Below are 16,135 nucleotides of genomic sequence, written 5' to 3'. Positions count from 1 at the left end.
ATTTTTTTTGTTGTTGATGAAATGCCTTAGTTATGAAATTAGTATTGTACCCTGAGTAGATATGTACTCTTTAGAATAAGGCTCTTCAAGAAAATAATTTTTTCACACAGTGTGGATTAGTCATTTGAAAATATCTGCTCTATCGAACACTCTTGCTTGGATTATTTAAAAATGTGTAATAAATAATACAGAAAATATACAGCACACAGCATAAATAAAAGACAATCCATATAATATAAAATCAAACTAGAATTCAAGGAGAATCAGCAAAGTTAATCAGATAACAGTTTTCAATGTTTACATTTTTCTCTCTATAGCAATCTACGTAATCATTCAAAAAAATGGACAAAAAGGAAGAAATGAAAGCTTCTATTTTTTCAAATAAGATCAGTGGAACTGTGCTTTGAAATGGGGAAAAGAGAAAAAAAGAAAGATAAAATGCAGGTCATTTTGCTTTACTGGAAGCATTTAGTAATTAGATTGCAGCTGCAGTTTATGAGATTCAGGTATAGATTTTTGCATGACTGGGGCTTCTGTTCGGTGTCCTTGGTTGAGAGAGAAAGTTTATTTCAGAAAAAAAAAAAAATCATTATTTTTTTCATCTGAAAACTTCTATGCTTGTTATTGTTAGATATTATGCCATATCACTACTATTTATAAGTGCTAAGCAAGAGAATGTAAATATGCTGTTGTTTTGTGAAACATTCTCCCAATGCATTCATTAAAGCAAATGGGAAATAAATATGAAGATGGGAATATAATTTAATACCTGAAATCTACAGAAAGGTGTGAGAAATTAAGCTCCACCGGTCTTCAGACTCCCTGAACAGACTTGCTAGCAAGGTGAGTGTGAGGCCAGAAAGTACTGAAGGACATCATATACCTAAGAGACAGTATTAGCTCTTGGGTACCTCCCATTTGAGTAGACTGAATTTACTCAACTTAAACATTCTGCATGATTTTTGTGCCCCCGTCTTTCTTCAAGGGACACAGTGCCTCAAGATGCTGCACACAGTGCAGGTGCAGGTTACACTACTCGATCAGTAGCTCAGTATGTATTGAATGCCATGGAATTAAAGTTTAGAAAACTGGTAAGATTTTGCTCCTCAGTTACGTTAACACCTGGAAAACAATTGGGTCATGATGAAGGCAAAGGAGATTCCCTACTTTATTTATGTGCCATGCTTACTAAAGGGAGGCCAAATCCAAGTACAGTATATGGCTGAGAAAAAAAAAAAAAAAAAGAGAAAAAAAAAAAGTCTAAAATCTTTTATGTGCATCTATACAACTACATTGTTATTCATAGCAATTCAGTTCCGGAGAAATGAACCAATTCAGTTTTCCCATCTATGAGAGAGGGGCTAGAACTAGATGATATTTAAGGTCCCTTCTTACCCAAACTGTAATTCTGTGATTCTGTGATTCTGTGATTCTGTGATTCTGATTCCTTAACCCAGAGATAAAGTTGACCCAAGAATGCAAGTATTCTGCATATTTGAACAGTCTACAGCTTTTCTATTAGTCTGGTTTCAGTGATTTTAGCAATTACCTTTTGTTTTATTCACATCCTTTGGCTTCTATTATTTTCATTTTCCCTTTCTCCAGCCAGTCCCTTAATCAGCCTCTTTGGGAACTTACCATGACCATAGTATATAAACACCTCACAAACACTAATGCCTTTTTATCTTTACCCTTGCAAAACAGAACAGTGTTAACTCACATTATAAGAAGAAGAAACAAAAGCACAGAGCAAGAAAATGACTTGCCTGTCAATGGAAATGAAATCTGAAAAAAATCAGAAACTAAGCCCGAATGTTCAGAGCACCTGCCCAATGTTTAACCTCAAGTCTACCCTTCCTACACACTACCAGACAACCTAGAGCACTCATCATTTTGGCTGGGCGTGAAAGAGATTCTTGGTGTCATCTAATGGAAGTGCCTGTGCTGAGAGCCTGGGGTCACTTGTCAGTGATAACAGAAAAACTCTCTCTCAAAGGAAGATTTTGAGAAACAAAGTTGGGAGCACCTCTCTTCCTTTCCCTCTCTCTTCCTCTCAAGCACGGATGCTTGGGCTTCTAAATCAGGCACCCAAACCAGCTTTCTAAAGTAGACAGTATGAGTCATTTAGCTGACTTAAAATGCCCTGTACTGATCCACAAAGAGAATCCCATAAAGTTTTCCATGTCTCATTTAACTACCCACACATACGGATCACTCATCACAGTGCTATCTAAATGCCTGGTTGAACCAGTCACGTTAATTTCTGTGCTTGAAAATTGAATCTTAAGTACTGTTTTTTGCATTCATTTCTAGGATTTTTTCTGCTTTTTACCCAAATTAAGAATGCCATTCTGTTGTATTAAAGAGAGGTGAGGTGGAGGCGTACATGATCTCTACTAGTTCTACAACAACTCCCACCTCTCTGGCAATCCACTGACTCTCCCCAGAGCATTATCTGCCTATTGATAATCCTCTATCCCTTATCATGAGAAATAATAAATTCAGTTTCCCACATGTTGCTTTTCTTCTTTTTGTCTCTTGTCTTGTAGGATATTGGAGGTTTAAAAAGTATAGTATTTTGGATTTTTCCCTGTGGCATAAGTGTTTGACTCTCTGATAACAGAATCATCCCTCATCCCTTTGTCCACGCTTTGAAAACTAGCACTTAAAGATGTATGTGTACATAAACATATGTTTATGTACATGTTTACCTCAGGTATTTCCTGCTAATCCACCCTCCCAGCATACATAGTGGGTTGAAGGAAGATGAAATGCCCCTGACCAAACCATCTGAGGCTGGCACTGTGAGGAGGGTGATTGATCCCTTCTATGCTGCCCTAGAGAGGACCCATCTAGAGTACAGAGTCCAGGTCTGGATCCTTGGAAAAGAAGTGGAGCTTTTGGAATGCATCCAGAGGAGAGGCACAAAGACGATCAGAGAGCTGTAGCACATTTCTTCTAAAGAGAGGATGAGGAAGCTGAGCTTGTTCAGCTTGGAGAAGAGAAGACTCTGGGGAGACCTCATTGCAGCCTTCCAGTATTTAAAGTAAGCTTATAAACAGTAGAGAAATCAAATTTTAAGATGGGTTAACAGTGATAGGACAAAGGGGAATGGTTTTAAATGAAAAGAGGGGAGATTTAGGTTAGATGTCAGAAGGAAGTTTTTCGCTGAGAGGGTGGTGAGGCACTGGCAGGGGCTGCCTGGAAAAGTCGTGGGTGTCCCATCCCTGGAGAGCTCAAGGCCAGGTTGGAGGGGGGCCTGGGCAGCATGAGCTGGTGGGGGGCAGCCCTGTCCACGGCAGGGTTTGGGGAGGGGTGGGCTTTGAGGTCTCTTCCAACTTGAGTCGTTCTATGATTCTATGATCCTGTGATGTATCTCCATTTGGGCAGCTCTGCGCATCTCTTCCTGTGAGCGTGCACTTGCAGAGTTAGTGTTGTGGAAAAGGGAATGCCTAATCCCCAGCAGGATGGTGCAGAAATTTGGTCAGATTTATTGGGGGAACAACAGTATTACACAGAGTTATGTTCTATAGTGCACTTGTTTAGTGCTATAAACATCTGCAAATCACTATTTATTTTGTGAAGTAATTAACATCCCTAATTAGATGCACCTTGCAGCTGCTGTTAATTGGCAACAACGCAGTTACATTTCGATGCATATCTTCAGAAGAGTTACGGCGGAGAAGAAGGAGAAAAAAAAAAAAAAAAAGAGGAATCTGAAGGGAAGGAAATAAAACTGTTCCCACACAGTTCAGAGAGTTCGCACAAAGAAGATCCCATGGCAACAGCGAGGCCCACAGTTTGCCTTATTAAAAAAAAAAAAAAAAAAAAAAAAAAGTAAAAAAAAAAAAATCCAAGAATAGATAATGTATCATCTCCTCCGAAACAACACTTCGCTTCGGAAGCCGACGGGCGGGGGAGGGAGCCGCGGCTGTCCCGCTGCCCGCGCGGGGCCGGGGGCCGCCCGCTGGAGGGGAAAGCGCAGCGCCCGCAGCGCGGGGGGAGGTGCGGGGCCGCTGCCGGGAGTTTCTCGGGAGCCCTCGGAAGGACCCTCCTTCGCCACCCACCTCCCAGAAAGGAAAAAAAAAAAAAAAATTAAAAATTAAAAAAAAAAAAAGAAAGAAAGAAAGAAAGAAGAAAGAAATCGGCCTCCCAAAGTGCTGCTGGAGGCGCGGCGAGTGTCGGAGCGGCCATGGGGTGGCAGCAGCAGTCCCTCCTTCCCGGCTCGCAACGGAGCGCATTCAATCCAACGCGGCGCTCGTGTAGAAGCACTGGGATCGTTCGTGCACTGCAGTTTCTCTCGCCTCTCTCCCTCTCTTCCTTTTCTGCTCCTTAGGATATTTTTGGGTGGATTGTGGTTACCCATCGGGATCTCCTGCTCGCACTGCTGATCACTTGGGACATCCGCCGGGGATTGAGATCGTTCGGGGCAAGAGGACAACCGATTTTTTCCTTTCTTCTTTTCCCTCTGGAGATTTTTCTTTTCCCTCCACTCCCCCTCCCCCGTTGGCACGGCGTTGAGGATCCGGGAAGCGCCCTCCCCCGGCACCCCCCGCAGCAGGAAGCCCCGTCGGGCCGCCTCTCCCGGTACTCGGTGCGCGCAGCTCGGCCCCGGCCCTCGGACGCGGAGCTGCCCCCAGGCCGGCCGCCCCTCCTCCCCCCGCCGCACCTGGATGGTACCTCCCGCCGGAGGCGCGGGCACTTTGTGAAGTAGGAAGGAAGGGGCGACTCGGGGGGGAGGGCGGGAGGGGGGCGCCGGAGTCTGTATGGAATTACCTGCGCCCGCGGCGGAACTGGCGACGGCGGATGGCCGGGCGCCGTGTCCCCGGCACTCGTGGCGAGCGCAGCCCCGGGACTGAACGCGGGGCTTCTCCGGCCGGGAGCGCAGCGTTGTGACCGGATCGCACCGGAGGGACAGCGAGGAGGACTCCTGCGGGTAAGGTCATTGAGAGAGCGCGGCAATGCTGAACTTGGCGGCGTGGGGCTGCGGTGGGCACTTGAGTGCGTGCTGCATTAGCCCGGGGCGGGGGGATCCGGCTAACGGCGGCAGTGACTGCAGCGGGATTCCGGGGAGAGCTTTTTGCCATCAATCAGATATGGGAAAAATCCCCTTCTGCCTTCCTTCCCTCACCTTCTGGGCTTCAATTTTTCCTTTTTTTTTTTTTTTTTTTTTTTTTTTTTTTTTTAATTCTTTCTTCCCCCCACCCCCCTTTAATATTTTTGGCTGAGGAGGGGATGTAATTGTAACGAAGCTCTCGGTGGTGGAATGCATTAAATCCTGAGCCGGCTCCCACCCGCCGCTTAAAACAAGTGTCTCCAACTCCGGCATTCTGCTGCAATGGAGGTAGCGAATCCCGGCTCTCAAGTTGTTAAACTTTAAGGTGGCGATCGCTGTGAACCGCGGCTCGCTGCTGTGGTGCTAAGGGGGTTAATGGCACTGGCGGTGGTGGGGGATTGCCATCGCTCCCGTGCATCCTGCAAGGAAACTGTGAACTGGGAGGCGATGAGGGAAAAAAACCAAAAACACAGCAACAACACAACAACCTCGTCCTAAGTGTCACTAGGCTGGAAATCTCCCTTCCACCTGCTCCTGTACGGTGTTTTTCTTTTCCATCCAATAACTCACCTGCGGGAACCTCAGACCACGTGCACGGGAGTTGCAGATTTGCAAACAGAGATGCTATCTGCGGTGCTTCGTGCATCTGTGCTGGGGCTGCGTGGGAGTCATTCCTCTGTTGGCTGTGGTGTGAGCGAGGAAAGGAGAGGAACAAGCGGCTGAGAGCACAAGGGAAGCACTTCAGCCTGTAAGGACTTAAAGCGACGCACTTCGCTCGTTCTCTGCAAAATCGGTTCTGATAGAGGGGATGGGGGAAGGCTGAAGGAAAGGGTAGCGATGGCGCTGCACAGTGCGAGGCACCGCAGCGCCAAAGTTCCATAGTGTGCGCGGAGATCTATACCCTTCTGTGCTGCCCGTGGCTTCATGCATAATGGATGGGCGAAGATATGCAGATCTTCCCGTAGGAAGACGGATGGATTTGTGGAGGAAAAAAAAAAAAAAAGAAAAAAAGAAAAAAAGAAAAAAAGACGGTGATTATGTAACTTGATTACATCAGTGGCGTCAGTCGCCGATAGTGCGAGGAGGTGCTCGCACCGCCAATCGATCACTTGGAGGAACTTTGTGGCGGGGACCCGGCGGAGCAGGGGAGATCCCCGCTCGCTGCCGTGCCGTGCCGTGCCGTGCCGTGCCGTGCCGGGCGGAGCTCTCCGCTGCCTCCTCGGGATCCCGGGGAGCCCCGCGGGACGGAGCCCGCCGCCCGCTCACCGCAAGGTCACAGCAGCGCCTCCGGAGCGCGGCGACAGCAGAGGGGGAGAGGAAGGTAGCCGAAATCCAGCTGAGCTTCCTCCCCCTTCCCCCTCACCCACCTCCGTAGGCGAGGCTCCGCTGACCGTCCGCAAGGCAGAGCCGTGCTGCTTCCCTGTGGGCAGGTGCGCGGTAGGGACCTCGGCTCGCTCGGGGCGCAGCATCAGCAGCAAGCTGCTGCTGGGCGACCGACTTTGGGAAGTGTTGGCAGGTGTAAGAGCCTAACCTACCTGTTACACTGACATTATAACCTGAAGGGTGGTCCTTGGGTTAGAGCTGGAGAATGGGCATCCGGGAACGTGGGCATCTCAGGAGTAAGAAGGTGAAAAGCAGAGGTGCTGCGAGAATCCCATTGGTTTAACTCGGGTGGGCTTTGTGAGTGAATTATTCACAAAGAGAGCAGTATCAGGATAGCCTTTATTTTAATACCCATTTTAGAATCATGCATCGCTATTTCTATCTGTTCTGGGGGGGAAAAAAAAAGTACTCCTTGAGGACAGATAAGCTTGCAAAAGCACTGCTGAGGCCCTGTGGATGCATTTTCTGAAAAATGTAAGCCTGATGAAATCTTAACACAGCTGAAATAAGTGTTCTTATCATCGCCGGCCTATGTCCTTCCCACTTCACTCTGGATTCGTTCTAGCAAAATTTCTCTTAACATCTTTTCACTTACAAAGAGGTGAGGGCAGAGTGGGTTTTGCATCTCTTGATAAACATGATCTCTACATACCTATTCTTTATCACATTTAATGCACTATCAAACTTGCAGTAATTTTACCATGGCAGTAGCCTGAAAAATCATTTTTTTTCCCTGAGCTTCCCTGAAAACATCAGTATTTTAAAGTTGCATTAGCAATAGTTTATGTCTATTTTCATATTTCTTGAGGATAAGTCTGGGCAAGCACTAATAAATCCAGCTAATGTTGTTTAGAGTTTGACGTCCATAGAGTGTAGTGAGTAAATAGGAAAAAATGGCTATGAAGCTAACTCTGTTTCCATCCTTCAGGGGTCAGAATAACACTATGGTGTTGGCAACTCCTATGCATTGCTACATCTCTTGTAATTTTCAGAAATGTCCATAGCACACCCTGCTCTGTCACACATGGTTACAGGCACGCTCTTTCCCATTAATTCCTGACAGGCCTTGTTGTGGTAGATGTGCTACGTGCCTGTGCTGCTGCTCTTAAGGACAGCCCAGTTGTCTGGAAAACCTGGGATGCAAAAGAGGAGGCATTAACAGTGTGGGAATATATAATCAGATATGTTTGTATGATCTGATGTGCTGGATGCAAGGATTTACCAATATAGGGTGATGGAGAGTGGTAAGCAACCAAGTTTTATCTATAGATTAATTTCATCATTGTAGTTAGCAAGAGTTAGTAAAAATAAAAGGTTTCAGGTCCAATGCAGTATCCATTCAATTTGCATTCAGTATAGCTTCTTCAAGAGGAAACTTTTCATTGCTGAAGTAAAACTGTAAATCACTCAGATAAATAAAAAAATATTTACAGAAGTCATTCCCAGATTCCAAAGCTCAGACCACCAAAAGCAGTGAGAGTTTGGCTGCGCGCTCCTTGGTAGCTCTGGGAAGTCACCTTTTGAAGATTCATTCCAGTGCCTCCCTCTGAAAGAGGGGGCTTCTGCCTGGTGCTGTCACTGAAGGCAGTAGACTTGTTTTTCTGCTGATATGAGAAACTGAAGCACATGGGGCAGATGTTAATGAAGCTCCTTTTCCTTTCCAGTGATATTCTTGTAAAGGATTCAGCATACGTTCTGTGGCCATTACATCAAACTCATGTTCTGGGAAGCAAAGCAAAAAAAAAAAAATTGATAACAGATTCTCATTTGGTGTTTTTGCATGTACAAAGAAGTGTTTAGATATACCTTGATGTTTTGCAACAGCTATAATCTGTAGGGGTTAGGAGTCTTCTTGTTTTTATAGTGCACACTACATGATAATATATGGCAATTGAAACATTGAAGCTCTGATTAATATGATTAAAAAACTACCAACGTATCTAGTGACGTTCAAGTTGTTAAGTTTAATTATAGCAGCACAATTTGCACAGCTATAGATAAGGTTGTATCAGCATTTCTATTATAAACCTCTATCTGTTCCATCTGTAGTGTCAAGACTGCATAAAATAAGAAGAATTTACAGTAAAGACCATATTGGCTGTTTTGGGTTATGGGTATGACCTGATGGGTCAGTAATCCTTGTGTTTCTTTAAGTTCTTACATGTGCACTTTCAGAAGCACCAAAGCAGCTCTATCAATTCAAGTGTATGCTTGTTTTATTTTAAAATATAGGTATGTATGAGTTGATGGACCAGGTGGCATCATTTAGCCTGTCATTTATCATATACTTTTATTTTGTTTTCATATTCTTTAAAGAAAAACAGCTCAAATGCAGCAATGAGTTTTATTTGTGATAGCTTAAAATTAATTCCCACTTGGATGAAAGCTTCTTTTTTGGGGGATGGGGAGGATGAAAGATTGTGTTTTATTAATTATAATATTCAAACTTGCCATGTTGGCTTAAGGGATTCACATGTGGAACTCCATTGTATTGCAAAAGGGGAAAATCTTGTTCTATTTGCCAAGTCTATGCAAGACTGAGGAAATCTGGTTCCTTGTTGGGTACTCTTCTTTTTCTAGGTCTCACTGTACCTGTGTGTTAAAGGTATTCCTAGGTCATTTCATGGTGCTTTATAGCACGCTATTTATGCCTGAATAACTAGGTCTGAAAAATGAGCCAAGGACATCAGTCTTACAATCTTCTGCGCTTAGGATTTTCATGTTTATGAGAACAGCACACAGGCATACAATAGTCCTTTAATGGTCACAACACCAACTTCAGTAATTCTTCATATGGGTTTTTGATTGGGCATGTAAGTGGATGAAAGGAGAAAATGAAAAAAAAAATTCTGCCTGTATAGTAAATATTTCTACATAATTTTTGGTTTTGGGTGTAATTTAGGAAGTGCTCAGTGTAAGTTCTAAAAAGAAACACAGAAACCTAATTTATGCATCAGGAAGACCTATACAGTCTGTACAACCAGCAGGCAAACGAGGGGTAGTGATACTTGGTGACTGGATGGCTGGTGCTATTAGGGAATTTTTCTGTTCCCTAGTCTATCATGGTCTAGGATCTCCATTGAGCCTCAATGAATGTTGAGTTATAAAAGAGGCAAAAGACAAAAACTAACAGAAAGGTATAATCAAGGGGCAGGAAAATGTATAAATATGTTCTCACTGTGTAGCTCCTGTCTTTGAAGAGATGAGATATATATATTTGTCCTTTCTTCACTAATGAGGCTGAGATGTTCAAAGTTATTTCAGTTCCCGACTCCCACTATTCTTTCTAATTGTTTGGTAATACTCTCTTCAGTATAAGGTCCATCGTCTTTTCTTTCATGCATTATTTTAGTTGTGTAATGAGATCCTGATTTCTCGCTTGAGGTAAACTGAGGTACTTTTCTTTAAAATGATAAAGAGAAAGAGAAATAGAAAGACAAAGAAAGAGAAAATTTCCTATTGGCCGTTTTAGAAAAGACAGATATTTTACATGCACCAAATTTTTCTTCTGACAAAGCACAAATCACTCGAGTTTCCTGCAGAAAAAATCACAACGCTCTTAATATAAAAGTTAGCAAAACCTCAGTATCTCTTTTTCTCTTGTTAAGGTCCTCTTAATATGTGTGCTTGGACTATTAGTGACAATTGCAGCAAACTCAGTCCCAGCAAAAGTTTAGACTGCTTCAAGGAAAATGAGGTCATAGTAACGTACATCATTATAACGCACATGGAAAGGCTTCTGGTGAGGTTAGGAATGAGTTTATATGCTAGTGACCTGTCTGGATTCCCAGACCAATTGCCTCAGACTGTGAATTGCGATGCCTAAATGCTGTAAGGTGTCTGTGCTTGCCTTTGTCCGTGCCACCATCCATTTGGCAGCGCATCAGTGCTGGATTTGACTCTGAGCTCAGTGGATCATATGCCTCAAGGATAATTTCTACACTAAGATCTCTCAGTATGATGAAAACCTTGGGACGGAGCCACTGTGTCAGAAGAGGATGTGTTTGGCCAGGATGCTTTCGTGTGGCACTGATCCCTGGCAACAGTTTTAGCCCTGTATCTGTCAGGTTACAGTTCAGTGCACAGAATTTCAGGATGGGAGCAGAGCACAGCTGTTACCGTATAGCACCTTGGCATTCCTGCATCTTCAACTTCTCTTCAGTGCTTTCTGGCTGTTTCCTCTCAAGTTTGAGCTTATTAAGATTTTTTTCTTTTTCTTTTTTTTTTTTTTTTGTAGAAAATCTTACCTTTGCTCAGTTTAAAAATGACATAACTGGAAATGCACGGCATTTTCTTTTTGCAAGTCTACGTATCTGTCAATAAGATCTACACGTTTATTGCACATACAAAACAGAGAAGGTTTGACTGTCAGCTTTCTATAAAGTGTTGTTTGTGGGGTCCCATTGCTGAAGTTGGTATTCTTACTCCAGTTTAAGTCAGGTTCATATGGTGCGTATACAGAATATTTAGTCATGTACAAATAAATGCATGCACCTATGTATGACTGCATATTCATACATATGCATTTACTCACATGCATACACAGCAAGCCACAAGGAGAAGGTATTCCAGTTATTTTTTATGCTGATGTAGAAAACATATCATGATTCAAATGTAACATCGGATGATAGCTGTTTTCATGGGTTGTTTCAATACAAATATATTTTTATGTGATCTGTGAGTGTAGCTTACTTGAAGACAACACAGGCATATTTTGGAATGCCAAAACTAAAACACAGTTTAAAAGAACTATCAGAGATCACCAGTGAGGGGCTATATGGCATCTTTTGTAATTTTGTAAAAATACATGACAACTCTTTGGAAGGTAAAATCTGAAGGTTTCTGGTGTGTTTCCAACTGAGCAGTGGTTACTATCGAAAATCTCCTGCCCGTTATTATAGAAAATCTTAACAAGAATATTTGCTCAGTTCATATCAGAAGAAAACTGTATTATAAAAAAAAATGTAAATCATTATTTAGTATTTCTTGCATAACACTTCACTGATAACTCTCATATTCAATATGAATAATGCGTCTACTTTTGGTCACTCCTAATCCAGTAAGCTCTTAAGGAAAGAAGAAAGATAGTGATGGCAAAAAGAAAAAAAAAACAAACAACAAACCTCCATATGAAAGGATTCTGATCTGAAGAAAGAAATGGAAGTTTTTTATTATTCAGAAAAATAAGCAAAACATGATATGGGAGAACAAAGCATGCAGTAAATAAATCTGAAGGTTATTGAAAGATACCTAGAGTTCTCTTACATGTTGTTTTTCTGATGGCCAATACAATTAAAATGTGACAAATCTAAAATGAGGAAAGAAAAACACTTCTTTATATAGTTCATTCAAACTATTTCGTTTTTACTAGCAAAGATACAATGAAGAAAAACATCAAAAATACATTTAACATTGTAATAGACAAGGTTATCAGCTTGGGTAACAGATATTTGGATAAGAAAGTTATCCATTTATGTACCGAAGAACCACCCGTTAATGTCCAGTTACAGAGGAATTGATAGGTGTGCATCTGAAATTTCTAAAGCATGCTTCTTCCAGAGGATTTGGTTATTGGCTTCCCCAAAAGTCTCCTGTCTAGCTACATGAATTGTGTTATTCTGTCACCAAAGTTCTTTGCTACTTATTCAATTCACAAATCTCACAATTATAGTACTGCTTTATAAAGGTTTTATTAATGCTTGCTCATCAATCTAATTTGACACTTAAGTATTGAGTTCCAAGGTCTTAATAGAAAGCTATCTACAGCATTCAGTATGTTTTGGATTAATCTCCAAGAGTCTTGTGCACATTTATCATCAAATTCCCTCCTCTTTGGTAGTTTCTGTGTATAGCCTCATGCTACTTTTTGTCTTTAGAATCGTTATAGTTGGAAAAGACCTTCTAAGATCTAGTCCACCTATCCCACCATCACCACCATGCCCATTAAACTTTGTCCCTACACCTTTAATAGTTTAACATTGATTAGAATAAGGAAATACTGTAAACTTGAACAGAAATCAATAAACATTATTGACAGCATTGCCAGTCTCATCAATTTCCATCATTGAAAAATATGCAACCTTCATATATCTTTAATTTGTTGTAGAAATTAATGTCTGGATTCTGTAAAGCTGAAAGGTTATCTCTTATCTCTGATGTTTTCAATTACTTTGACTGTAAAAATCAGGTGGCCTCTACGACTATTTAAAAAGAGGTTGTGGTGAGGTGGGGATCAGCTCATGTTACTAGCAGTAGGACTGGAGGGGCCTCAAGTTGTGCCATGGGAGATTCAGGTTGGATGTTAGGAAATACTTCTTCTCCAAGAGAGTGGTCAGATGCTGGAATGGGCTGAGGGAGGTGGTGGAGTCACTGACCCTGGAGTTCACGAAACATTTAGGTGTATTGAGATACATGGTTTAGTGGGAAATAGTGGTGATAGGTAAATGGTTGGACTGGATGATCTTGGAGGTCTTTTCCAACCCTGGTGATTCTATGATTCTATAAAACATTTAAAAAATAGTTGCTAAACTATATGGAGTATATAACATGAGCTAGTTTGCTACAAAAATTCAGTGGATTAATAAAATTACAAATATGTTTTAATCTTTAGTTAGATTAATATATCCTCCTTTGTATTGTTTCTTTATGCTTTTTATGCTCTATTAAAGGACAATCACATGGCTCAGTGGACAGATACCATACATCTATTTCTAGCTATTCACTTTCAAGGGACCTCTTTAATTAGTATATTGTCTGGATTGTGTCCTTCTATAATAGTACTTAGTACCTAAAACTTCCATAATAACAAATGTTATGTATGGCCTTTATTTCTTGGGCAACCTAAAATGAGTTTTGCAGATTTCATTCAAAAATAGTAGAAATAAATAGGTTAGGTAGTTAAAGGGTTTTCACAAAGGCTAACATAACTTGAGGCCTTTTTCAAGGATATTTGCCTCCAGAAGTGACTTAGAGTAGGAAGCTAACTTACAGATCCTAGATGCGACTAAAATTATTTTTTTCCTTTCTGAGAGCTTTCTATAGGAAGACAAAAAACAAGTCCTTAGCAGTGAATATTAAATAATACAGCATATGACAAATACAAATAAAATTAGAGATGAATAACATCTAATTTCAGTTACTGCTTTACCTTATGAATTTTCCAGGTCTGCTGCTATTTAATAAGGGTTATTTTGGACCTCAAAGGCCTGAAAGCATTCCACATCACTTCCAAGTATTACTTCTCTGTAAGCATTTGCTCTTGTCTCAGTTTCCTGTCTCTAACATCTGGAAGATAAAAACACCTATCCTCTTGTCTTTTTAACTGTTTCGGCTGTTTATAATCTTTATTTAAGATTTCTGTTTTAGAGTATGTGGAGTAGGGTTAGAGAGAAAGATAATGTCATTTTCTTCCCCCACACCAATGGAAATTCAGTTTTCTGCCACTCCTTAAAAATAATGAAAAGTATTTGTTCTCTTTGCTCCATTCCCCCATCCCCCAAAGCAATTTCTATGTTGCTAGTTTATTTTAATGTAATTTATTTCAATATTTTTCATATTAAATACTTAAATTTTGGGAGGGTTATACTGAATTAAAAGACGGCATTTTACATATAAGATTTTAATGAAGACATCTTTTCTGTAGAAAATAAATTAGGAAAGAGAAGATAATTTCTGAGTACTTAATGCAAGTTCTTTGCAAAAAAGGACTCAGCTAAGGTCTTTAGATAAATAATACAAATATGAAAATAGTACTATGAGTCATACTGCTGGGGATGGCTGGGTCATTTGCCTGTTTCCTAAATACCACTCAGTCTTTTTAATTTAAGGTTACCTCAGTATTCATCATCTTTTTTTTTTTTTCATATTGCCTAAATTAATTCTGTGTAGAGCATGGCTATATTAATAAATCAAAGGTAGCTTGTGGTTTTCCTTCTTCCCATGTTTCATCTGTATCCCACCTTGTTAAAAGAACAATAATATTAATAATCACAGATCTTTCTGCTGTTTGCTCCTGCTCATGAATTCCTTATCCAATGCTCAGGGAGTTGCAAGACAAACTGCTTTTGGCAGCAGTGTACACTAAATTTGACTGGGCAATCTTGAAACTATAGGAGCAAGTTTCTTGCTGTTCTTGCAGTGCATTTGCCTGCAGGATTCTGTAAACTTACAGTATGATGTTTGTACAGATGAACTCTTGAGGAGGGAACGCTGGAGCAGGTCAGTTGCCACGTCTGAAGGAGATAATCCCAGAGGCTGGCAGATCTTTTACACAGCAAAGCTCTATCATTTGGTTTAAGTCCTGCTACCAGATATGATAAGCTGTACTCAGTGCCAGTTCTTTGGCCTGCTTTCAGCCGATGGTTTGTGCTCCTGGCCAAGCCCAAGAGTGCAGTGGTAATGCCTCTGCGTGTTCTCCATCGCCCACAGGCTCCGGTACCTTACAACTTGTTCTCTGTAGTGTAGTCTAATATGGAGCATGGCTCTCTCCTCTGAAGACACTTGTGTTTGCTGATGAGGAATAATAACTAGCGACGCAAGGGTAAACTGATTTCACATAGAAATTCCTGTCAGAGCTCTGTGTTGCATCAAGAGTAAGTTCAGGGTAACTCTAGTGAAGCTGTTTCATTTGGCTTTCCAGATAGAGTCCAATGTGAGCCTTCAGCATAGATATTATTGCATTAATTTTGATGAATAAAGATCACAGACGCATTACTTATTTAATTAACATAGCAAAACCCATTGTCAGCAAGCAAAGAAGTTGTATTCTATAGCCACTGTAATACAATCAGAAGAGTATACTTTATGGCTGGGAGAATATAATTTTCTTGTTAAAGACCTTTGATGTTTCTTTAAGTATATAAAAGAACAGGAAATGTGTAAATAAAGCTTGCCAGCCATCTTAATTGCCTACCATTAAAATGAATCTTATAGTTTTAGTCTATAATTATTTTGATGTCTTTCAAATAATACTGATGTTTATATATATGCAACTATATAAACAGGTATATACATAAACATGCATATCTTTTATTATTAAAGCATTTCAATATTGGATAAAACAACCATAATGCCATTTTCTCATGACCTTTACCATTATTTTTGTCAGTATTTACACTGTGGAAAGGTATTTAATTACAGTATTTAACCATGTGTATTCATGGCATTCAAGAGCCCTGAACCAGACATTGTGATACCAAGACCTTCTGCAGTAAGTCTTGTGTGTGTACCTGGTTCAGACATTTTTTTTCCATCCAAGAGCCTTCGTGCATTACTACAAGAGCTGGTTCAAAACTTCTAGCAGTGTAGAGGCTACCAGTCATCTGAATTACAGTATCTTGACATGTGCAGCATAGGCTGTTGGCTTTGTATTAGTCCTCAGTTAATAGTACAGAGAGATTCTGTTCTGTAAAACAGAGGACTCTGTGGACAGTATATCTTAGAGATTGCCAAGAACTACTTGCTGTGTTGATAGGCTTAAGTTACAGTAGGAGTCAAGGTTTTACCACATATTTTGTTGTGCTTAGTACCACATTGAGTAAGACTGTGAAAACCAATGCAGTTTATCTAGTAACAAAATCTCAATGCAAAAGCTTAAGAGTAAATATAATATACTACAGAATATATTGGGCTGTATCAGTGTAATTTGAAACATAGAAATGAATTTATTGTTTGTTTTACGGGAATTGTAGGTCTTCA

At 40.9% G+C, this 16,135-nt stretch overlaps 1 protein-coding gene across 2 annotated transcripts in view; it reads left to right on the top strand.

Moving 5' to 3' along the window:
* The first annotated feature begins 4,760 nt into the window (after positions 1-4,760).
* Positions 4,761-16,135, top strand: part of IL1RAPL1 (interleukin 1 receptor accessory protein like 1) — a 694,430-nt gene continuing 683,055 nt past the window's right edge. The window contains exon 1 of one of the 2 annotated variants that reach the window (XM_048929664.1): positions 4,761-4,936. The gene's annotated coding sequence lies outside the window, so the exon portion shown is untranslated. Of the gene's footprint in view, positions 4,937-5,362; positions 5,805-16,135 lie in introns of those variants that run through there. The other variant, XM_048929665.1, reaches the window with a different exon arrangement.

Source organism: Lagopus muta, chromosome 1 (assembly GCF_023343835.1).
Source record: "Lagopus muta isolate bLagMut1 chromosome 1, bLagMut1 primary, whole genome shotgun sequence".
Classification (NCBI taxonomy): domain Eukaryota; kingdom Metazoa; phylum Chordata; class Aves; order Galliformes; family Phasianidae; genus Lagopus; species Lagopus muta.
Note: the sequence above shows the minus strand (reverse complement) of the source record. Positions and strands in the feature narration are given on the sequence as shown.